The following is a 26,295-nucleotide window of genomic DNA, read 5'->3' on the forward strand; positions in this document are numbered from 1 at the left end:
TCTTGTACTTAAGTCAGCATTGTGCCTTTTGTATTCAATCCCTTTGCAATTGCTGTGTTTCATGGTCAATGTGAAGGTGCAAGGGTACAGTAAACCTGCACTGGTGCATCGGAATCTAATACTGATTTCCTAGGAGCCGCTAAAACCAGAAACTCTTCGAAGATTCACTCTTCTTGTACTTCAACCGGCATTCTGCCTTTTGTATTCAATCCCAGTGCGATTTCTGTGTTTCATGGTCAAAGTGAAAGTCCAAGGGATACAGTACACCTTCCACTAATACAGGTTTTCCAGGAGCAGATCAAACCACAAACTCTTAGAAGATTCACTCTTCTTGTACTTAAGTCGGCATTGTCCCCTTTGTATTCGATCTCGATGCAAACTCTGTGTTTCATGGTCAATGTGACGGTCCAACGGATGCAGTAAACCTGCACCTGGGCATCGGAAGCTAATACTGGTTTCCCAGGGGCTGCTCAAAGCACAAACTCTTGGAGGATTCGCTCTATTTTTCCTTAAGTTGCCAATGTGCGTTTTGTATTCAATCCCGATGCAATTGCTGTGTTTCATGGTCATTGGGAAGGTCCAAGGGATATAGTAAACATGTACTATTGCATCGGAATCTAATACTGGTCTATCAGGAGCCGCTCAAACCACAAACACATGGAAGATTCACTCTTCTTGTACTTAAGTCGGCATTGTCCTTTTCTATTCAATCCGATGCGATTTCTGTTTTTCATGGTCAATGTAAAGGTCCAAGGGATACAGTAAACCTGCACTGGTCCATCGGAATCTAATACTGGTCTCTCAGGATACTCTCAGACCACAAACTCTTAGAAGATTCATTCCTCTTGTACTTAAGTAAGCCTTGTCCCTTTTGTATTCAATCCCGATGCTATTTCTGGGTTTCATTGTCAATTTGAAGGTCCAAGGGATACAGTAAACCTGCACTGGTACATCGGAATCTAATAATGTTCCCCAGGAGCCGCTCAAAGCACAAAATCTTAGAAGATTCACTCTTCTTGTTCTTAAGTTGGCATTGTGCCTTTTGTATTCAATCCCGATGCAATTGCTGTGTTTCATGGTCAATGTGAAGTTCCAAGGGATACAGTAATCCTGCACTGGTGCTTCGGAATCTAATACTGGTTTCCCAGGTTCGATCAAACCACAAACTCTAAGAAGATTCACTCTTCCTGTACTTCAGCTGGCATTGTGCCTTTTGTATCCTATCCCGATGCAATTTCTCTGTTTCATGGTCAATGCGAAGGTCCAAGTGATACAGTTAACCAGCACTGGTGCATCGGAAACTAATACTGGTCTCCCAGTAGCCGCTCAAACCACAAACTCTAGGATGATTCATCCTTCTTGTACTTAAGTCTGCATTGTCCATTTTGTATTCAATCCCGATCTAATTTCTGTGTTTCATGGGCAATGTGAAGGTCCAAGGGATACAGTAAACCTGCACTTTTGCATCGGAATCTAATACTGGTCTCCCAGGAGCCGCTCAAACCACAAACTCTTAGAAGATTCACTCTTCTTGTACTTAAGTTGGCATTGTGCCTTTTGTATTCAATCCCGATGCAATTGCTGTGTTTCATGGTCAATGTGAAGGTACAAGGGATTCAGTAAAACCTGCACTGGTGCATCGGAATCTAATACTGGTCTCCCAGGAGTCGCTCAAAATACAAACACTTAGAAGATTCACTCTTCTTGTACTTAAGTCGGCATTGTGCCTTTTGTATTCAATCCCGATGCGATATCTGTCTTTCATGGACAATGAGAAGGTCCAAGGGAAACAATAAATGGGCACCGGTGCATCGGAATATAATACTTGACTCCCAGGAGCCGCTCAAACCACAAGCACTTAGACGATTCACTCTTCATGTTCTTAAGTCGGCCTTGTCCCCTTTGTATTCAATCCTGATGCAATTTCTGTGTTTCATGATCAATGTGAAGGTCCAAGGGATACAGTAAACCTTCACTGGTACAACGGAATCTTATACTGGTCTCCCAGGAGCCGCTCAAAGCACAAATTCTTAGAAGGTTCAGTCTTCTAGTACTTAAGTTGGCATTGTGCCTTTTGTATTCACTCCCGATGCAATAGCTGTGGTTCATGGTCAATGTCGAAGTCCAAGGGATACAGTAAAACTGATTTGGTGCATCGGAATAAAATACTTATTAATCAGGAGCCGCTCAAACCCCAAACTTTTTATAAGATTCACACTTCTTGTAGTTCAGCCAGCATTAGGCATTTTGTATTCAATCCCGATGCGATTTCTGTGTTTCGTGGTCAATGCGAGGTCCAAGGGATACAGTAAACCGGCATTGGTGCATCGGAATTTAATAGTGGTCTCCCAGGAGCCGCTCAAATCACAAACTCTTAGAAGATTCACTCTTCGATTACTTAAGTCGGCATTGTGCCTTTTGTATTCAATCCCGCTGCGATATCTGGGCGTAATGGATAATGTGAGAGTCCAAGGGATACAGTAAACCTGCACTGATGCATCGGAATCTGAAACTGGACTCCCAGGAGCCGATCAAACCACAAACTCTTAGAAGATTCCCTCTTCTTATACTTAAGTCGGCATTGTGCTTTTCTATTTAATCCGATGCGATTTCTGTTTTTGATGGTCAATGTGAAGGTCCAAGGGATACAGTATATCTGCGCTGGTGCATCGGAATCTAATACTGGTTTCCCAGGAGCCGCCCAATTCACAGGCTCTTAGAGTATTCACTCTTCATTTACTTCTGCCGGCATTGTCCCTTTTCAAATCAATCCCGATGCGATTTCTGTGTTTCGTGGTCATTGCGAGGTCCAACGGATACAGTAAACCGGCATTGGTGCATCGGAATATAATACTGGTCTCCCAGGAGCAGCCCAAAGCAAAAATTCTTAGAAGATTCACTCTTCTTGTACTTAAGTCGGCATTTTGCCTTTTGTATACAATCCCGATGCGATATCTGTGCGTCATGGACAATGTGAGAGTCTAAGGGATACAGTAAACCTGCACTGGTGCATCGGAATCTAAAACTGGACTCCCAGGAGCTGCTCAAACAACAAATTCTTAGAAGATTCACTCTTCTTGTACATAGGTCGGAATTGTCCCCTTTGTATTCAATCCCGATGCAATTTCTGTGTTTCATGTTCAATGTGAAAGTCCAGGGGATACAGTAAACCTGCACTGGTGCATCGGAATCTAATACTGGTCTCCCAGAAGCCGCTCATAGCACAAATTCCTAGAAGATTCAGTCTCCTATTACTTAAGTTGGCATTGTGCCTTTTGTATGCACTCCCGATGCAATTGCTGTGTTTCACGGTCAATGTCGAGGTCCAAGGGATACAGTAAAACTGAACTGGTGCATCGGAATCAAATACTGGTTAATCAGGAGCCGCTCAAACCCCAAACTCTTATAAGATTCACACTTCTTGTACTTCAGCCAGCATTAGGCATTTTGTATTCAATCCCGATCTAATTTCTGTGTTTCATGGTCAATGTGAAGGTCCAAGGGATACAGTAAACCTGCACTTTTGCATCGGAATCTAATACTGGTCTCCCAGGACCCGCTCAAACCAAAAACTCCTGGAAGATTCACTCTTCTTGTACTTAAGTCGGCATTGTGTTTTTTGTATTCAATCCCGATGCGATATCTGTGTTTCATGGACAATTAGAAGGGCTAAGGGACACAATAAATCGGCACCGGTGCATCGGAATATAATACTTGACTCCCAGGAGCCGATCAAACCATAAACTATTAGAAGATTCACTCTTCTTGTCCTTAAGCTGGCATTGTGCCATTTGCATTCAATCCCGATGCGATATCTGTGTTTCATGGACAATGTGAAGGTTCATGGGATACAGTAAACCTGCACTGATGCATCGGAATCTAATACAGGTCTCGCAGGAGAATATCAAACCACATACTCTTAGAAGATTCACTCTTCTTGTACTTAAGTCGGCCTTGTCCACTTTGTATTCAATCCCGAGGCACTTTCTTTGTTTCCTGTTTAATGTGAAGGTCCAGGGGATACGGTAAACCTGCACTGGTGCATCGGAATCTAATACTGGTCTCCCAGGAGCCGCTCAAAGCACAAATTCCTAGAAGATTCAGTCTTCTATTACTTAAGTTTGCATTGAGCCTCTTGTATTCAATCCCGATGCAATTGCTGTGTTTCATGGTCAATGTGAAGGTCCAAGGGATACAGTAAAATTGCACTGGTGCAACGGAATCTAATACTGGATAATCAGGAGCCGCTCAAACCACAAGCTCTTATAAGATTTACACTTCTTGTACTTTAGCCGGCATTTTGCATTTTTGTATTCACTCCCAACGCGATTTCTGTGCTTCGTAGTCAATGTGAAGGTCCAATGGATACAGTAAACCTGCACTGGTGCATCGGAATCAAATACTGGTCTCCCAGGAGCCGCTCTAAGCACAAACTCTAAGAAGATTCACTCTTCTTGTACTTAAGATGGCATTGTGCCATTTGTATTCAATCCCGATGCGATATCTGTGTTTCATGGAGAATGTGAAGGTCCAAGGGATACTGTAAACCTTCACTGGTGGATCTGAATCTTATACTGGTCTCCCAGGAGCCGCTCAAAGCACAAACCCTTAGAAGATTCACTCTTCTTGTACGTAAGTCGGCATTGTGCCTTTGTATTCAATCCCGATGCGATATCTGTGTTTCATGGTCAATTTCAAGGTCCAAGGGATACAGTAAAACTGAACTAGTGCATCGGAATCAAATACTATTTAATCAGGCGCCGCTCAAACCCCAAACTCTTATAAGATTGACTCTTCTTGTACTTCAGCTAGCATTGTGCATTTTGTATTCAATCCCGATGCGATTTCTGTGTTTCGTGGTCAACGTTAAGGTCCAAGGGATACAGTAAATCTGCACTGGTGCATCGGAATCTAATACTGGCCTCCCAGGAGCCGTTCTAAGCACAAACTCTTAGAAGATTCACTCTTCTTGTACTTAACTATGCACTGTGCCTTCTGTATCAATCCCGATGCAATTGCTGTGTTTCATGGTCAATGTGAAGATCCAAGGGATACAGTAAACCTGCACTGGTGCATCGGAACCTAATACTGGTTTCCCAGGAGCCGCCCAAACCACAAGCTCTTAGAGTATTCACTCTTCATTTACTTCCGCCGGCATTGTGCCTTTTCTAATCAATCCCGATGCGATTTCTGTGTTTCGCGGTCAATGCGAGGTCCAAGGGATAAAGTAAACCGGCATTGGTGCATCGGAATTTAATACTGGTCTCCCAGGAGCCGCACAAAGCAAAAATTCTTAGAAGATTCACTCTTCTTGTACTTAAGTCGGCATTGTCCCCTTTGTATTCAATCCCGATACAATTTCTGTATTTCATGTTCAATGTGAAGGTCCAGGGGATGCAGTAAACCTGCACTGCTGCATCGGAATCTAATACTGGTCTCCCAGGAGCCGCTCAAAGCACAAATTCTTAGAAGATTCAGTCTTCTATTACCTAAGTTGGCATTGAGCCTTTTGTATTCAATCCCGATGCAATTGCTGTGTTTCATGGTCAATGTCAAGGACCAAGGGATACAGTAAAACTGCACTGGTGCATCGGAATCTAACACTGGATAATCAGGAGCCGCTCAAACCACAATCTCTTATAAGATTCACACTTCTTGTACTTTAGCCGGCATTTTCCGTTTTTGTATTCAATCCCGAACCGATTTCTGTGCTTCGTAGTCAATGTGAAGGTCCAAGGGGTACAGTAAACCTGCACTTTTGCATCGGAATCTAATACTGGTCTCCCAGGAGCCGCTGAAACGACAAACTCTTAGAAGATTCACTCTTCTTGACTTAAGTTTCATTGTGCCTTTTGTATTCAATCCTGATGCAATTGCTGTGTTTCATGGTCAATGTGAAGGTACAAGGGATTCAGTAAACCTGCACTGGTGCATCGGAATCGAATACTGGTCTCCCAGGAGCCGGTCAAAACACAAACCCTTAGAAGATTCACTCTTCTTGTACTTAAGTCGGCATTGTGCCTTTTGTATTCAATCACGAAGCGATATCTGTGTGTCATGGACAATGAGAAGGTCCAAGGGATACAATAAATCGGCACTGGTGCATCGGAATATAATACTTGACTCCCAGGAGCCGCTCAAACCACAAACTCTTAGAAGATTCACTCTTCTTGTACTTAAGTCGGCATTGTCCCCTTTGTATTCAATCCCGATGCAATTTCTGTGTTTCATGGTAAATGTGAAGGTCCAAGGGATGCAGTAAACGTGCACTGGTGCATCGGAATCTAATAATGACCACCCAGGAGCCCCTCAAATCATAAACACATAGGAGATTCAATCTTCTTGTACTTAAGTCAGCATTGTGCCTTTTGTATTCAATCCCGATGCGATATCTGTGTTTCATGGACAATGTGAATGTCCAACGGATGCAGTAAACCTGCACTGTTGCATCGGTATCTAATACATGTCCCCCAGGAGATGATCAAACCACAAACTCTTAGAAGAGTCATTCTTCTTGTACTTAACTCGGCTTTGTCCCTTTGTATTCAATTCTGAAGAAATATCTGTGTTTCATGGTCATTGTGAAGGTCAAAGGGATACAGTTAACCCCTCACCGGTGCATCGGAATCTAAAAATGGTCTCCCAGGAGCCACTCAAATCACAAACACTTAGAAAATTCACTCTTCTTGTACTAAAGCAGGCATTGCCCCTTTTGTGATCAATCCGAAGTATTTTCTGTTTTTGATGGTCAATGTGAGGTTCCACAGGATACAGTAAACCTTCACTGGTTCATCGGAATCTGATACTGGTCTCCCAGGAGCCGCTCAAACCACAAAATCTTAGGAGATTCACTCTTCTTGTACTTAAGTCTGCATTGTCCCTTTTGTATTCAGTCCCGATGCAATTTCTGTGTTTCATGGTCAATGTGAAGGTCCGTGGGATACAGTAAACCTCCACTGGTGCATCGGAATCTAATGCTGGTCACCCAGGAGCCGCTCAAACACATACTTTTAGAAGATTCACTCTTAATGTACTTATATTGGCATTGTGCCTCTTGTATTCAATACTGATGGTATTGCTGTAGTTTCATGGTCAATGCTAGGGTCCAAGGGATACAGTTAACCTGCACTGGTGCATCGGAATGAAATACTGGTCTCCCAGGAGCCGCTCAAAGCAAAAATTCTTAGAAGATTCACTCTTCTTGTACTTAAGTCGGCATTGTACCTTTTGTATTCAATCCCGATGCGATATCTGTGCGTCATGGGCAATGTGAGAGTCCAAGGGATACAGTAAACCTGCACTGGTGCATCGGAATCTAAAACTGGACCCCCAGGAGCCGACCAAACCCCAAACTTTTAGAAGATTCACTCTTCTTGTACTTAGGTCGGCATTGTCCCCTTTGTATTCAATCCCGATGCAATTTCTGTGTTTCATGTTCAATGTGAAGGTCCAGGGAATACAGAAAACCTGCACTGGTGCATCGGAATCTATTACTGGTTTCCCAGGGGCTGCTCAAAGTACAAACTCTTGGAGGATTCGCTCTATTTGTCCTTAAGTCGAATGTGCGTTTTGTACTCAATCCCGATGCAATTGCTGTGTTTCATGGTCAATGGGAAGGTCCAAGGGATACAGTAAACATGTACTGGTGCAACGGATTCTAATACTGGTGTAAAAGGAGCCGCTCAATGCAAAAACACTCTGAAGATGCACTCTTCTTGTGCTTAAGTCGGTATTGTGCCTTTTGTATTCAATCCCTTTGCAATTGCTGTGTTTCATGGTCAATCTGAATTTGCAAGTGATACAGTAAACTTGCACTTTTGCATCGGAATCTAATACTGGTCTCCCAGAAGCCGCTTAAAGCAAAAATTCTTAGAGGATTCACTCTTCTTGTACTTAAGTCGGCATTGTCCATTTTGTATTCAATCCCGATCTAATTTCTGTGTTTCATGGTCAATGTGAAGGTCCAGGGGATGCATTATACCAGCACTGGTTCATCAGAAACTAATAGTGGTATCCCAGCAGCCGCTCAAACCACAAACTCTTAGAAGATCTACTCTTCTTGTACTTAAGTCAGCATTGTGCCTTTTGTATTCAATCCCTTTGCAATTGCTGTGTTTCATGGTCAATGTGAAGGTGCAAGGGTACAGTAAACCTGCACTGGTGCATCGGAATCTAATACTGATTTCCTAGGAGCCGCTAAAACCAGAAACTCTTCGAAGATTCACTCTTCTTGTACTTCAACCGGCATTCTGCCTTTTGTATTCAATCCCAGTGCGATTTCTGTGTTTCATGGTCAAAGTGAAAGTCCAAGGGATACAGTACACCTTCCACTAATACAGGTTTTCCAGGAGCAGATCAAACCACAAACTCTTAGAAGATTCACTCTTCTTGTACTTAAGTCGGCATTGTCCCCTTTGTATTCGATCTCGATGCAAACTCTGTGTTTCATGGTCAATGTGACGGTCCAACGGATGCAGTAAACCTGCACCTGGGCATCGGAATCTAATACTGGTTTCCCAGGGGCTGCTCAAAGCACAAACTCTTGGAGGATTCGCTCTATTTTTCCTTAAGTTGCCAATGTGCGTTTTGTATTCAATCCCGATGCAATTGCTGTGTTTCATGGTCATTGGGAAGGTCCAAGGGATATAGTAAACATGTACTATTGCATCGGAATCTAATACTGGTCTATCAGGAGCCGCTCAAACCACAAACACATGGAAGATTCACTCTTCTTGTACTTAAGTCGGCATTGTCCTTTTCTATTCAATCCGATGCGATTTCTGTTTTTCATGGTCAATGTAAAGGTCCAAGGGATACAGTAAACCTGCACTGGTCCATCGGAATCTAATACTGGTCTCTCAGGATACTCTCAGACCACAAACTCTTAGAAGATTCATTCCTCTTGTACTTAAGTAAGCCTTGTCCCTTTTGTATTCAATCCCGATGCAATTTCTGGGTTTCATTGTCAATTTGAAGGTCCAAGGGATACAGTAAACCTGCACTGGTACATCGGAATCTAATAATGTTCCCCAGGAGCCGCTCAAAGCACAAAATCTTAGAAGATTCACTCTTCTTGTTCTTAAGTTGGCATTGTGCCTTTTGTATTCAATCCCGATGCAATTGCTGTGTTTCATGGTCAATGTGAAGTTCCAAGGGATACAGTAATCCTGCACTGGTGCTTCGGAATCTAATACTGGTTTCCCAGGTTCGATCAAACCACAAACTCTAAGAAGATTCACTCTTCCTGTACTACAGCTGGCATTGTGCCTTTTGTATCCTATCCCGATGCAATTTCTCTGTTTCATGGTCAATGCGAAGGTCCAAGTGATACAGTTAACCAGCACTGGTGCATCGGAAACTAATACTGGTCTCCCAGTAGCCGCTCAAACCACAAACTCTAGGATGATTCATCCTTCTTGTACTTAAGTCTGCATTGTCCATTTTGTATTCAATCCCGATCTAATTTCTGTGTTTCATGGGCAATGTGAAGGTCCAAGGGATACAGTAAACCTGCACTTTTGCATCGGAATCTAATACTGGTCTCCCAGGAGCCGCTCAAACCACAAACTCTTAGAAGATACACTCTTCTTGTACTTAAGTTGGCATTGTGCCTTTTGTATTCAATCCCGATGCAATTGCTGTGTTTCATGGTCAATGTGAAGGTACAAGGGATTCAGTAAAACCTGCACTGGTGCATCGGAATCTAATACTGGTCTCCCAGGAGTCGCTCAAAATACAAACACTTAGAAGATTCACTCTTCTTGTACTTAAGTCGGCATTGTGCCTTTTGTATTCAATCCCGATGCGATATCTGTCTTTCATGGACAATGAGAAGGTCCAAGGGAAACAATAAATGGGCACCGGTGCATCGGAATATAATACTTGACTCCCAGGAACCGCTCAAACCACAAGCACTTAGACGATTCACTCTTCATGTTCTTAAGTCGGCCTTGTCCCCTTTGTATTCAATCCTGATGCAATTTCTGTGTTTCATGATCAATGTGAAGGTCCAAGGGATACAGTAAACCTTCACTGGTACAACGGAATCTTATACTGGTCTCCCAGGAGCCGCTCAAAGCACAAATTCTTAGAAGGTTCAGTCTTCTAGTACTTAAGTTGGCATTGTGCCTTTTGTATTCACTCCCGATGCAATAGCTGTGGTTCATGGTCAATGTCGAAGTCCAAGGGATACAGTAAAACTGATTTGGTGCATCGGAATAAAATACTTATTAATCAGGAGCCGCTCAAACCCCAAACTTTTTATAAGATTCACACTTCTTGTACTTCAGCCAGCATTAGGCATTTTGTATTCAATCCCGATGCGATTTCTGTGTTTCGTGGTCAATGCGAGGTCCAAGGGATACAGTAAACCGGCATTGGTGCATCGGAATTTAATAGTGGTCTCCCAGGAGCCGCTCAAATCACAAACTCTTAGAAGATTCACTCTTCGATTACTTAAGTCGGCATTGTGCCTTTTGTATTCAATCCCGCTGCGATATCTGGGCGTAATGGATAATGTGAGAGTCCAAGGGATACAGTAAACCTGCACTGATGCATCGGAATCTGAAACTGGACTCCCAGGAGCCGATCAAACCACAAACTCTTAGAAGATTCCCTCTTCTTATACTTAAGTCGGCATTGTGCTTTTCTATTTAATCCGATGCGATTTCTGTTTTTGATGGTCAATGTGAAGGTCCAAGGGATACAGTATATCTGCGCTGGTGCATCGGAATCTAATACTGGTTTCCCAGGAGCCGCCCAATTCACAGGCTCTTAGAGTATTCACTCTTCATTTACTTCTGCCGGCATTGTCCCTTTTCAAATCAATCCCGATGCGATTTCTGTGTTTCGTGGTCATTGCGAGGTCCAACGGATACAGTAAACCGGCATTGGTGCATCGGAATATAATACTGGTCTCCCAGGAGCAGCCCAAAGCAAAAATTCTTAGAAGATTCACTCTTCTTGTACTTAAGTCGGCATTTTGCCTTTTGTATACAATCCCGATGCGATATCTGTGCGTCATGGACAATGTGAGAGTCTAAGGGATACAGTAAACCTGCACTGGTGCATCGGAATCCAAAACTGGACTCCCAGGAGCTGCTCAAACAACAAATTCTTAGAAGATTCACTCTTCTTGTACATAGGTCGGAATTGTCCCCTTTGTGTTCAATCCCGATGCAATTTCTGTGTTTCATGTTCAATGTGAATGTCCAGGGGATACAGTAAACCTGCACTGGTGCATCGGAATCTAATACTGGTCTCCCAGAAGCCGCTCATAGCACAAATTCCTAGAAGATTCAGTCTCCTATTACTTAAGTTGGCATTGTGCCTTTTGTATGCACTCCCGATGCAATTGCTGTGTTTCACGGTCAATGTCGAGGTCCAAGGGATACAGTAAAACTGAACTGGTGCATCGGAATCAAATACTGGTTAATCAGGAGCCGCTCAAACCCCAAACTCTTATAAGATTCACACTTCTTGTACTTCAGCCAGCATTAGGCATTTTGTATTCAATCCCGATCTAATTTCTGTGTTTCATGGTCAATGTGAAGGTCCAAGGGATACAGTAAACCTGCACTTTTGCATCGGAATCTAATACTGGTCTCCCAGGACCCGCTCAAACCAAAAACTCCTGGAAGATTCACTCTTCTTGTACTTAAGTCGGCATTGTGTTTTTTGTATTCAATCCCGATGCGATATCTGTGTTTCATGGACAATTAGAAGGGCTAAGGGACACAATAAATCGGCACCGGTGCATCGGAATATAATACTTGACTCCCAGGAGCCGATCAAACCATAAACTATTAGAAGATTCACTCTTCTTGTCCTTAAGCTGGCATTGTGCCATTTGCATTCAATCCCGATGCGATATCTGTGTTTCATGGACAATGTGAAGGTTCATGGGATACAGTAAACCTGCACTGATGCATCGGAATCTAATACAGGTCTCGCAGGAGAATATCAAACCACATACTCTTAGAAGATTCACTCTTCTTGTACTTAAGTCGGCCTTGTCCACTTTGTATTCAATCCCGAGGCACTTTCTTTGTTTCCTGTTTAATGTGAAGGTCCAGGGGATACGGTAAACCTGCACTGGTGCATCGGAATCTAATACTGGTCTCCCAGGAGCCGCTCAAAGCACAAATTCCTAGAAGATTGAGTCTTCTATTACTTAAGTTTGCATTGAGCCTCTTGTATTCAATCCCGATGCAATTGCTGTGTTTCATGGTCAATGTGAAGGTCCAAGGGATACAGTAAAATTGCACTGGTGCAACGGAATCTAATACTGGATAATCAGGAGCCGCTCAAACCACAAGCTCTTATAAGATTTACACTTCTTGTACTTTAGCCGGCATTTTGCATTTTTGTATTCACTCCCAACGCGATTTCTGTGCTTCGTAGTCAATGTGAAGGTCCAATGGATACAGTAAACCTGCACTGGTGCATCGGAATCAAATACTGGTCTCCCAGGAGCCGCTCTAAGCACAAACTCTAAGAAGATTCACTCTTCTTGTACTTAAGATGGCATTGTGCCATTTGTATTCAATCCCGATGCGATATCTGTGTTTCATGGAGAATGTGAAGGTCCAAGGGATACTGTAAACCTTCACTGGTGGATCTGAATCTTATACTGGTCTCCCAGGAGCCGCTCAAAGCACAAACCCTTAGAAGATTCACTCTTCTTGTACGTAAGTCGGCATTGTGCCTTTGTATTCAATCCCGATGCGATATCTGTGTTTCATGGTCAATTTCAAGGTCCAAGGGATACAGTAAAACTGAACTAGTGCATCGGAATCAAATACTATTTAATCAGGCGCCGCTCAAACCCCAAACTCTTATAAGATTGACACTTCTTGTACTTCAGCTAGCATTGTGCATTTTGTATTCAATCCCGATGAGATTTCTGTGTTTCGTGGTCAACGTTAAGGTCCAAGGGATACAGTAAATCTGCACTGGTGCATCGGAATCTAATACTGGCCTCCCAGGAGCCGTTCTAAGCACAAACTCTTAGAAGATTCACTCTTCTTGTACTTAACTATGCACTGTGCCTTCTGTATCAATCCCGATGCAATTGCTGTGTTTCATGGTCAATGTGAAGATCCAAGGGATACAGTAAACCTGCACTGGTGCATCGGAACCTAATACTGGTTTCCCAGGAGCCGCCCAAACCACAAGCTCTTAGAGTATTCACTCTTCATTTACTTCCGCCGGCATTGTGCCTTTTCTAATCAATCCCGATGCGATTTCTGTGTTTCGTGGTCAATGCGAGGTCCAAGGGATAAAGTAAACCGGCATTGGTGCATCGGAATTTAATACTGGTCTCCCAGGAGCCGCACAAAGCAAAAATTCTTAGAAGATTCACTCTTCTTGTACTTAAGTCGGCATTGTCCCCTTTGTATTCAATCCCGATACAATTTCTGTATTTCATGTTCAATGTGAAGGTCCAGGGGATGCAGTAAACCTGCACTGCTGCATCGGAATCTAATACTGGTCTCCCAGGAGCCGCTCAAAGCACAAATTCTTAGAAGATTCAGTCTTCTATTACCTAAGTTGGCATTGAGCCTTTTGTATTCAATCCCGATGCAATTGCTGTGTTTCATGGTCAATGTCAAGGACCAAGGGATACAGTAAAACTGCACTGGTGCATCGGAATCTAACACTGGATAATCAGGAGCCGCTCAAACCACAATCTCTTATAAGATTCACACTTCTTGTACTTTAGCCGGCATTTTCCATTTTCGTATTCAATCCCGAACCGATTTCTGTGCTTCGTAGGCAATGTGAAGGTCCAAGGGATACAGTAAACCTGCACTGGTGCATAGGAATCAAATACTGGTCTCCCAGGAGCCGCTCTAAGAACACACTCTAAGAAGATTCACTCTTTTTGTACTTAAGTTTGCATTGTCCCTTTTGTATTCAATCCCTATGCAATTGCTGTGTTTCATGGTCAATGTGAACGTCCAAGGGTTACAGTTCACCTGCACTGGTCCAGCGGAATCTAATACTGGTCTCCAAGGAGCCGCTCACAGCACAAACACTTAGAAGATTCACTCCTCTTGTAGTTAAGTAGGCATTGTGCCATTTGTATTCAATCCCGATGCGATTTCTGTGTTTCATGGTCAATGTCAAAGTCCAAGGGATACAGTAAATCCGCACTGGTGCTTCGGAGTCTAATACTGGCCTCCCAGGAGCCGCTCAAAGCACTAACTCTTAGAAGATTCACTCTTCTTGTACTTAAGTTGGCACTGTGCCTTTTGCATTCAATCCCGATGCCATTGCTGTGTTTCATGGTCAATGTGAAGGTACCAAAGATACAGTAAACCTGCTCTGGTGCATTTGAATCTAATACTGGTTTCCCAGGTGCCGCTCAAACCACAAACTCTTAGAAGATTCACTCTTATTGTACTTAAGTCGGCATTGTCCCTTTTCTATTCAATCCCGATGCGATTTCTGTCTTTCATGGACAATGTGAAGGTCCAAGGGATACAGTAAACCTGCACTGGTGCATCGGAATCTAATAGTTGGCTCCCAGGAACCGCTCAAACTACAAACTCTTAAAAGAGTCACACTTCTTGATTTTTAAGGCGGTATTGTCCCGTTTGTATACCATCCCGATGCAATTGCTGTGTTTCACGGTCAATGTGAAGGTCCACGAGATATAGTAAAGCTGCACTGATCTATCGGAGTCTAAAACTGGTCTTACAGGAGCCGCTTAAACCACAAACACTCAGCACATTCACTCTTCTTGTACTTAAGACGGCATTGGGCGCCTTGTATTCAATCCCGATGCAATTTCTGCGTTTCATGGTCAATGTGAAGGTCCAAGTGATACAGTAAACATGCATTGGTGCATCGGAATCTAATACTGGTCTCCCAGGAGCCGCTCCAACGACAAACTCTTAGAAGATCCACTCTTCTTGTATTATGTCGGCATTGTGCCTTTTGTATTAAATCCCGATGCAATTTCTCTGTTTCATTATCAATGTGAAGGTCCACGTTATACAGTAAACCTGCACTGGTGCATCGGAACCGAATACTAGTCTCCCAGGAGCCGCACAAACCACAATCTCTTAGCAGATTTATTCTTCTTGTACTTAAGTCGGCATTGTCCCTTTTGTATTCAATCCCGATCTAATTTCTGGGTTTCATGGTCAATGTAGTGGTCCAAGGTGCACATTAAACCTACACTGTTGCATCGGAAACTAATACTGGTCTCCCAGGAGCCCCTCAAACCACACGCTCATAGAAGATCCACTCTTCTTGTACTTATGTCGGTATTGTTCCCTCTGTATTCAATCGCGATGAAATATCTCTGTTTCATGGTCAATGTGAAGGTCCAAGAAATATAGTAAAAACGCACTGGTGCATCGGAATCTAATACTGGTCTCCAAGGAGCCGCTCAAACCACAAACTCTTCCGATGCTTCTCTTCAGGTTTACTGTATACTTTGGACCTTCTTATTGACGATGAAACACAGAAATTGCATCGGAATTAAATACAAAAGGCACAATGCCGACTTACGTACAAGAAGACTGACTCTTCTTACTGTCTATGTTTTGAACCATTCCTGTGACACTAGTTTTGGATTCCGATGCTTCACTTCAGGTTTACTGTATACCTCTGACCTTATTGCCGATGAAACACAGAAATTGCATCGGAATTAAATACAAAAGGCACAATGCCGACTTAGGGACAAGAAGACTGACTCTTCTTACTGACTATGTTTCGAACCATTCCTGTGACACTAGTTATTGATTCCGATGCTTCTCTTCAGGATAACTGTATCCCTCTGACCTTCTTATTGACGATGAAACACTGAAATAGCATCGGAATTAAATACAAAAGCCACAATGCCGACTTAAGTACAAGAAAACTGATTCTTCTTACTGTCTATGTTTTGAACCAATCCTGTGACACTAGTTGTAGATTCCGATGCTTCACTTCAGGTTTACTGTATCCCTTGGACCTTCTTATTGACGATGAAACACAGAAATAGCATCGGAATCAAATACAAACGGCACAATGCCGACTTAAGTACAAGAACGCTGACTCTTCCTACTGTCTATGTTTTGAACCATTCCTGTGACACTAGTTATAGATTCCGATGCTTCATTTCAGCTTTACTGTATCTCTTGTACCTTCTTATTGACGATGAAACACAGAAATTGCATCGGAATTAAATACAAAAGGCACAATGTCGACTTAAGTAAATAAAGACCGACTCTTCTTATTAACAATGATTTGAACCATTCCTGTGACACTAGTTATAGATTCCGATGGTTCACTTCAGGTGTACTGTATCCCTTGGACATTCTTATTGACGATGAAACACAGAAATTGCATCGGAATTAAATACAAAAGGCAAAATAACGACTTAAGTACACGAAGACTGACTCTTCTTACTGTCTATGTTTTGAACCAATCCTGTCACACTAGTTATAGATTCCGATGCTACACTCCAGGTTTACTGTATCCCTTGGACCTACATATTGACGATGAAACACAGAAATTGCATCGGAAATAAATACAAAAGGCACAATGCCGACTTAAGGACAAGAAGACTGACTTTTCTTAGTGTCTTTGCTTTGAACCATTAGTGTGACACTAGTTATAGATTCCAATGCTTCACTCCAGTTTTACTGTATCCCTTGGACCTTGTTATTGATGATGAAACACAGAAATTGCATCGGAATTAAATAGAAAAGGCACAATGCCGACTTAAGTACAAGAAGACTGACTCTTCTTACTGACTATGCTTTGAACCATTCCTGTGACACTAGTTATAGATTCCGATGCTTCACTTCAGGTTTGCTGTATACCTTGGACCTTCTTATTGACGATGAAACATAGAAATTGCATCGGCATTAAATACAACAGGCACAATGCCGACTTAAGTACAAGAAGACTGACTCTTCCTACTGTCTACGTTTTTAACCATTTCTGTGACACTAGTTATAGTTTCCGATGCTTCACTTCAGGTTTGCTGTATCCCTCTGACCTTATTGCCGATGATACACACAAATTGCATCGGAATTAAATACAAAAGGCACAATGCCGACTTAAGGACAAGAAGACAGACTCTTCTTACTGACTATGTTTTGAACCATTCCTGTGACACTAGTTATAGATTCCGATGCTTCACTTCAGGTTTACTGTATCCCTCTGACCTCCTTATTGACGATGAAACACAGAAATTACATCGGAATTAAATACAAAAGCCACAATGCCGACTTAAGTACAAGAAGACTGATTCTTCGTGCTGTCTATGTTAGGAACCATTCCTGTGACACTAGTTATAGATTCCGATGCGTCACTTCAGTTTTACTGTTTAACTTGGACCTTCTTATTGACGATGAATCACAGAAATTGCATCGGAATTAAATAGAAAAGGCACAATGCCGACTTAAGTACAAGAAGACTGACTCTTCTTATTGACAATGATTTGAACCATTCCTGTGATACTAGATACCGATGCTTCACTTCAGGTTTACTGTACCCCTTGGACATTCTTATTAACGATGAAACACAGAAATTGCATCGGAATTAAATAGAAAAGGCACAATGCCGACTTAAGTACAAGAAGACTGACTCTTCTTCCTGTCTATGTTTTGAACCAATCCTGTGACACTATTTGTAGATTCCGATGCTTCACTTCAGGTTTACTGTATCCTTTGGACCTTCTTATTGACGATGAAACACAGAAATTGCATCGGAATTAAATACAAAAGGCAAAATGCCGACTTAAGTACAAGAACACTGACTTTTCCTACTGGCTATGTTTTGAACCATTCCTGTGACACTAGTTATAGATTCCGACGCTTCACTTCAGGTTTACTGTATGCCTTGTACCTTCTTTTTGACGATGAAACACAGAAATTGCATCGGAATTAAATACAAAAGGCACAATGCCGACTTAAGTACATGAAGACCGACTCTTCTTATTGACAATGATTTGAACCATTCCTGTGATACTAGATTCCGATGCTTCACTTCAGGTTTACTGTACCCCTTGGACATTCTTATTAACGATGAAACACAGAAATTGCATCGGAATTAAATACAAAAGGCACAATGCCGACTTAAGTACAAAAAGACTGACTCTTCTTACTGTCTATGTTTTGAACCATTCCTGTGACACTAGTTATAGATTGCGATGTTTCACTCCAGGTTTACTATATCCCGTGGACCTTCTTATTGACGATGAAACTCAGAAATTCCATCGGAAATAAATACAAAAGGCACAATGCCGACTTAAGCACAAGAAGACTGACTCTTCTTACTGACTATGCTTTGAACGATTCCTGTGACACTAGTTATAGATTCCGACGCTTTACTTGAGGTTTGCTGTATACCTTGGACCTTCTTATTGACGATGAAACATAGAAATTGCATCGGCATTAAATACAAATGGCACAATGCCGACTTACGTACAAGAAGACTGACTCTTCCTACTGTCTATGTTTGAACCATTCCTGTGACACTAGTTTTGGATTCCGATGCTTCACTTCAGGTTTACTGTATCCCTCTTACCTTCTTATTGATGATGAAACACAGAAATTGCATCGGAATTAAATACAAAAGGCACAATGCCGACTTAAGTACAAGAAGACTGTCTCTTCCTACTGTCTATGTTTTTAACCATTCCTGTGACACTAGTTATAGTTTCCGATGCTTCACTTCAGGTTTACTGTATCCCTCTGACCTTATTGCCGATGAAACACTCAAATTGCATCGGAATTAAATACAAAAGGCAAAATGCCGACTTAAGTATACGAAGACTGACTCTTCTTACTGTCTATGTTTTGAACCATACCTGTGACACTAGTTACAGATTCCTATGCTACACTCCAGGTTTACTGTATCCCTTGGACCTTCTTATTGACGATGAAACAAAGAAATTGCATCGGAATTAAATACAAAGGGCACAATGTCGACTTAAGTACAAGAAGACTGACTCTTCTTCCTGACTGTGTTTTGAACCAATCCTGTGACACTAGTTATAGATTCCGATGCTTCACCTCAGGTTTACTGTATCCCTCTGACCTTCTTATTGACGATGAAACACAGAAATTGCATCGGAAGTAAATAGAAAAGGCACAATGTCGACTTAAGTACAAGAGGACTGACTCTTCTTACTGTCAATGTTTTGAACCATTCCTGTGACTCTAGTGATAGATTCCGATGCTTCACTCCAGGTTTACTGTATCCCTTGGACCTTCTTATTGACGATGAAACACAGAAAGTGCATCGGAATTAAATAGAAAAGGCACAATGCCGACTTAAGTACAAGAAGACTGACGCCTCTTACTGACTATGTTTTGAACCATTCCTGTGACACTAGTTATAGATTCCGATGCTTCACTTCTGGTTTGCTGTATACCTTGGACCTTCTTATTGACGATGAAACACAGAAATTGCATCGGAATTAAATACAAAAGGCAAAATGCCGACTTAAGTATACGAAGACTGACTCTTCTTACTGTCTATGTGTGGAATTATTCCTGTGACACTAGTTATAGATTCCTATGCTACACTCCAGGTTTACTGTATCCCTTGGACCTTCTTATTGACGATGAAACACAGAAATTGCATCGGAATGAAATACAAAGGGCACAATGGCGACTTAAGTACAAGAAGACTGACTCTTCTTCCTGACTGTGTTTTGAACCATTCCTATGACACTAGTTATAGATTCCAATGCTTCACTTCAGGTTTACTGTATCCCTCTGACCTTATTGCCGATGAAACACAGAAATTGCATTGGAATTAAATACAAAAGGCACAATGCCGACTTAAGGACTAGAAGACTGACTCTTCTTACTGACTATGTTTTTTAACCATTCCTGTGACACTAGTTATAGATTCCGATGCTTCACCTCAGGTTTACTGTATCCCTCTGACGTTCTTATTGACGATGAAACACAGAAATTTCATCGGAATTAAATACAAAAGCCACAATGCCGACTTAAGTACAAGAAGACTGACTCTTCATACTGTCTATGTGTGGAACCATTCCTGTGACACTAGTTATAGATTCCGATGCTTCACTTCGGGTTTACTGTTTCCCTTGGACCTTCTTATTGACGATGAATCACAGAAATTGCATCGGAATTAAATACAAAAGGCACAATGTCGACTTAAGGACAAGAAGACAGAATCTTCTTACTGACTATGTTTTGAACCATTCCTGAGACACTAGTTATAGATTGCGATGCTTCACTTCAGGTTTACTGTATACCTCTGACGTTGTTATTGACGATGAAACACAGAAATTGCATCGGAATTAAAAACAAAAGCCACAATGACGACTTAAGTACAAGAAGACTGACTCTTCGTACTGTCAATGTGTGGAACCATTCCTGTGACACTAGTTATAGATTCCGATGCTTCACTTCAGGTTTACTGTTTCCTTTGGACCTTCTTATTGACGATGAAACACAGAAATTGCATCGGAATTAAATACAAAAGGTACAATGCCGACTTAAGTATGAGATGACTGACTCTTCCTACTGTCTATGTTTTGAACCATTTCTGTGACACTAGTTATAAAGTCCGATGCTTCACTTCAGGTTTTCTGTATCCCTTGGACCTTCTTATTAACGATGAAACACAGAAATTGCATCGGAAATAAATAGAAAAGGCACAATGTCGACTTAAGTACAACAGGACTGACTCTTCTTACTGTCTATGTTTTGAACCATTCCTGTGACACTAGTTATAGATTCCGGTGCTTCACTTCAGGTTTGCTGTATACCTTGGACCTTCTTATTGACGATGAAACACAGAAATTGCATCGGAATTAAATACAAAAGGCACAATGCCGCCTTACGTACAAGAAGACTGACACTTCCTACTGACTATGATTTGAACCATTCCTGTGACACTAGTATTGGATTACGATGCTTCACTTCAGGTTTACTGTATCCCTCTGACGTTCGTATTGACGATGAAACACAGAAATTGCATTGGAATTAAATACAAAAGCCACAATGCCGACTTAAGTACAAGAAGACTGACTCTTCGTACTGTCTATGTGTGGAACCATTCCTGTGACACTAGTTACAGATTACGATGCTTCACTCCAGGTTTACTGTATCCGTTGGACCTTCTTGTTGACGATGAAACACAGAAATTGCATCGGAATTAAATAGAAAAGGCACAATGCCGACGTAAGTACAAGAAGACTGACTCTTCTTACTGACTATGTTTTGAACCATTCCTGTGACACTAGTTATAGATTCCGATGCTTCGCTTCAGGTTTACTGTATCCCTTGGACCTTCTTATTGACGATGAAACACAGAAATTGCATCGGAATTAATTACAAAAGGCAAAATGCCTACTGAAGTATACGAAGACTGACTCTTCTTACTGTCTATGTGTGGAATTATTCCTGTAACACTAGTTATAGATTCCTATGCTACACTCCAGGTTTACTGCATCCCTTGGACCTTCTTATTGACGATTCAATACAGAAATTGCATCGGAATTAAATACAAAGGGCACAATGCCGACTTAAGTACAAGAAGACTGACTCTTCTTCCTGACTGTGTTTTAAACCATTCCTGTGACACTAGTTATAGATTCCAATGCTTCACCTCAGGTTTACTGTATCCCTCTGACCTTCTTACTGACGATGAAACACAGAAATTGCATCGGAATTAAATACAAAAGGCACAATGCCGACTTAAGGACAAGAAGACTGACTCTTCTTACTGACTATGTTTTGAACCATTCCTGTGACACTTGTTATAGATTCCGATGCTTCACCTCAGGTTTACTGTATCCCTCTGGCGTTCTTATTGACGATGAAACACAGAAATTGCATCGGAATTAAATACAAAAGCCACAATGCCGACTTAAGTACAAGAAGACTGACTCTTCGTACCGTCTATGTGTGGAACCATTCCTGTGACACTAGTTATAGATTCCGATGCTTCACTTCAGGTTTACTGTTTCCCTTGGACCTTCTTATTGACGATGAAACACAGAAATTGCATTGGAATTAAATACAAAAGCCACAATGCCGACTTAAGTACAAGAAGACTGACTCTTCGTACTGTCTATGTTTGGAACCATTCCTGTGATACTAGTTATAGATTCCGATGCATCACTTCAGGTTTACTGTATAACTCTGACGTTCTTATGGACGATGAAACACAGAAATTGCATCGGAATTAAATACAATAACCACAATGCCGACTTAAGTACAAGAAGACTGACTCTTCGTACTGTCTATGTGTGGAACCATTCCTGTGACACTAGTTATAGATTCCGATGCTTCACTTCAGGTTTACTGTTTCCCTTGGACCTTCTTATTGACGATGAATCACAGAAATTGCATCGGAATTAAATACAAAAGGCACAATGTCGACTTAAGGACTAGAAGACTGACTCTTCTTAGTGACTATGTTTTGAACCATTCCTGTGACACTAGTTATAGATTGCGATGCTTCACTTCAGGTTTACTGTATACCTCTGACGTTCTTATTGACGATGAAACACAGAAATTGCTTGCATCGGAATGAAATACAAAAGCCACAATGCCGACTTAAGTACAAGAAGACTGACTCTTCGTACTGTCAATGTGTGGAACCATTCCTGTGACACTAGTTACAGATTCCGATGCTTCACTTCAGGTTTACTGTTTCCCTTGGACCTTCTTATTGACGATGAAACACAGAAATTGCATCGGAATTAAATACAAAAGGCACAATGCCGACTTAAGTATGAGATGGCTGACGCTTCCTACTGTCTATGTTTTGAACCATTCCTGTGACACTAGTTTTGGATTCCGATGCTTCACTTCAGGTTTACTGTATCCCCCTGACCTTCTTATTGACGATGAAACACGGAATTAAATAGAAAAGCCACAATGCCGACTTAAGTACAAGAAGACTGACTCTTCGTACTGTCTATGTGTGGAACCATTCCTGTGACACTAGTTATAGATTCCGATGCTTCACTTCAGGTTTACTGTATCCCTTGAACCTTTTTATTGACGATGAAACACGGAAATTGCATCGGAATTAAATACAAAAGGCACAATGCCGACTTAAGTACAAGAAGACTGACTCTTCCTAGTGTCTATGTTTTGAACCATTCCATTGACACTAGTTATAGATTCCGATGTTTCACTCCATTTTTACTGTATCCCTTGGACCTTGTTATTGACGATGGAACACATAAATTGCATCAGAATTAAATAGAAAAGTCACAATGCCATCTTAAGTACTAGAAGACTGACTCTTCTTAATGACTATGTTTTGAACCACTCCTGTGACACTAGTTATAAATTCCCATTCTTCACTTCAGGTTTACTGTATCCCTTGGACCTTCTTATTGACGGTGAAACACGGAAATTGCATCGGAATTAAATACAAAAGGCACAATGCCGACTTAAGTACAAGAAGACTGACTCTTCCTACTGTCTATGTTTTGAACCATTCCAATGAAACTAGTTATAGATTACGATGCTTCACTCCAGGTTTACTGTATCCCTTGGACCTTCTTATTGACGATGAAACACAGAAATTGCATCAGAATTGAATACAAAGGGCACAATGCCGACTTAAGTACAAGAAGACTGACTCTTCTTCCTGACTGTGTTTTGAACCATTCCTGTGACACTAGTTATAGATTCCGATGCTGCACCTCAGGTTTACTGTATCCCTCTGACCGTCTTATTGACGATGAAACACAGAAATTGCATCGGAATTAAATAGAAAAGGCACAATGCCGACTTAAGTACAAGAAGACTGACTCTTCTTAATGTCTATGTTTTGAACCTTTCCTGTGCACTTGTTATAGATTCCGATGCTTCACTCCAGGTTTACTGTATCCCTTGGACCTTCTTATTGACGATGAAACACAGAAATTGCATCGGAATTAAATAGAAAAGGCACAATGCTGACATAAGTACAAAAAGACTGACTCTTCTTACTGATTATAGTTGGAACCATTCCTGAGACACTAGTTATAGATTCCGATGCTTTACGTCAGGTTTACTGTATACCTTGGACCTTCTTATTGACGATGAAACACAGAAATTGCATCGGAATTAAATACAAATCGCACAATGCCGACTTAAGTACAAGAAGACTGACTCTTCCTACTGCATATGTTTTGAACCATTACTGTGACACTAGTTGTGGATTCCGATGCTTCACTTCCGGTATACTGTATCCCTCTGACCTTCTTATTGATGATGAAACACAGAAATTGCATCGGAATTAAATAGAAAAGGCACAATGCCGACATAAGTACAAGAAGACTGACTCTTCTTACTAATTATAGTTGGAACCATTCCTGTGACACTAGTTATAGATTCCGATGCTTTACGTCAGGTTTACTGTATAACTTGGACCTTCTTATTGACGATGAATCACAGAAATTGCATCGGAATTAAATACAAAAGGCACAATGTCGACTTAAGGACAAGAAGACTGACTCTTCTTAGTGACTATGTTTTGAACCATTCCTGTGACACTAGTTATAGATTGCGATGCTTCACTTCAGGTTTACTGTATACCTCTGACGTTCTTATTGACGATGAAACACAGAAATTGCTTGCATCGGAATGAAATACAAAAGCCACAATGCCGACTTAAGTACAAGAAGACTGACTCTTCGTACTGTCAATGTGTGGAACCATTCCTGTGACACTAGTTACAGATTCCGATGCTTCACTTCAGGTTTACTGTTTCCCTTGGACCTTCTTATTGACGATGAAACACAGAAATTGCATCGGAATTAAATACAAAAGGCACAATGCCGACTTAAGTATGAGATGGCTGACGCTTCCTACTGTCTATGCTTTGAACCATTTCTGTGACACTAGTTATAAAGTCCGATTCTTCACTTCAGGTTTACTGTATCCCTTGGACCTTCTTATTGACGATGAATCACAGAAATTGCACCGGAATTAAATACAAAAGGCACAATGCCGACTTAAGTACAAGAAGACTGACACTTCTAAGTGTCTATATTTTGAACCATTCCAGTGACACTAGTTATAGATTCCGATGCTTCACTTCAGGTTTAATGTATCCCTTGGACCTTCTTATTGACGATGAAACACAGAAATTGCATCGGAATTAAATATAAAAGGCACAATGCCGACTTAAGTATACGAAGACTGACTCTTCTTACTGTCTATGTTTTGAACCATTCCTGTGACACTAGTTGTAGATTCCTATGCTACACTCCAGGTTTACTGTATCCCTTGGACCTTCTTATTGACGCTGAAACACAGAAATTGCATCGGAACTAAATACAAAGGGCACAATGCCGACTTAAGTACAAGAAGACCGACTCTTCTTCCTGACTGTGCTTTGAACCATTCCTGTGACACTAGTTATAGATTCCGATGCTGCACCTCAGGTTTACTGTACCCCTCTGACCTACTTATTGACGATGAAACACAGAAATTGCATCGGAATTAAATAGAAAAGGCACAATGCCGACTTAAGTACAAGAAGACTGACTCTTCTTACTGTCTATGTTTGAACCTTTCCTGTGACACTTGTTATAGATTCCGATGCTTCACTCCAGGTTTACTGTATCCCTTGGACCTTCTTATTGACGATGAAACACAGAAATTGCATCGGAATTAAATAGAAAAGGCACAATGCTGACTTAAGTACAAAAAGACTGACTCTTCTTACTGATTATAGTTGGAACCATTACTGTGACACTAGTTATAGATTCCGATGCTTTACGTCAGGTTTACTGTATACCTTGGACCTTCTTATTGACGATGAAACACAGAAATTGCATCGGAATTAAATACAAATTTCACAATGCCGACTTAAGTACAAGAAGACTGACTCTTCCTACTGCATATGTTCGATTCATTACTGTGACACTAGTTGTGGATTCCGATGCTTCACTTCCGGTATGCTGTATCCGTCTGACCTTCTTATTGACGACGAAACACAGAAATTGCATCGGAATTAAATACAAAAGGCACAATGTCGACTTAAGTACAAGAGGACTGACTCTTCCTACTGTCTATGTTTTGAACCATTCCTGTGACTCTAGTGATAGATTCCGATGCTTCACTCCAGGTTTACTGTATCCCTTGGATCTTCTTATTGACGATGAAACACAGAAATTGCATCGGAATTAAATACAAAATGCACAATGCCGACTTACGTACAAGAAGACTGACACTTCCTACTGTCTTTGTTTTGAACCATTCCTGTGACACTAGTTTTGGATTCCGATGCTTCACTTCAGGTTTACTGTATCCCTCTGACCTTCTTATTGACGATGAAACACGGAATTAAATAGAA

This window comes from Schistocerca serialis, unplaced genomic scaffold, assembly GCF_023864345.2.
Source record: "Schistocerca serialis cubense isolate TAMUIC-IGC-003099 unplaced genomic scaffold, iqSchSeri2.2 HiC_scaffold_1370, whole genome shotgun sequence".
Lineage (NCBI taxonomy): Eukaryota > Metazoa > Arthropoda > Insecta > Orthoptera > Acrididae > Schistocerca > Schistocerca serialis.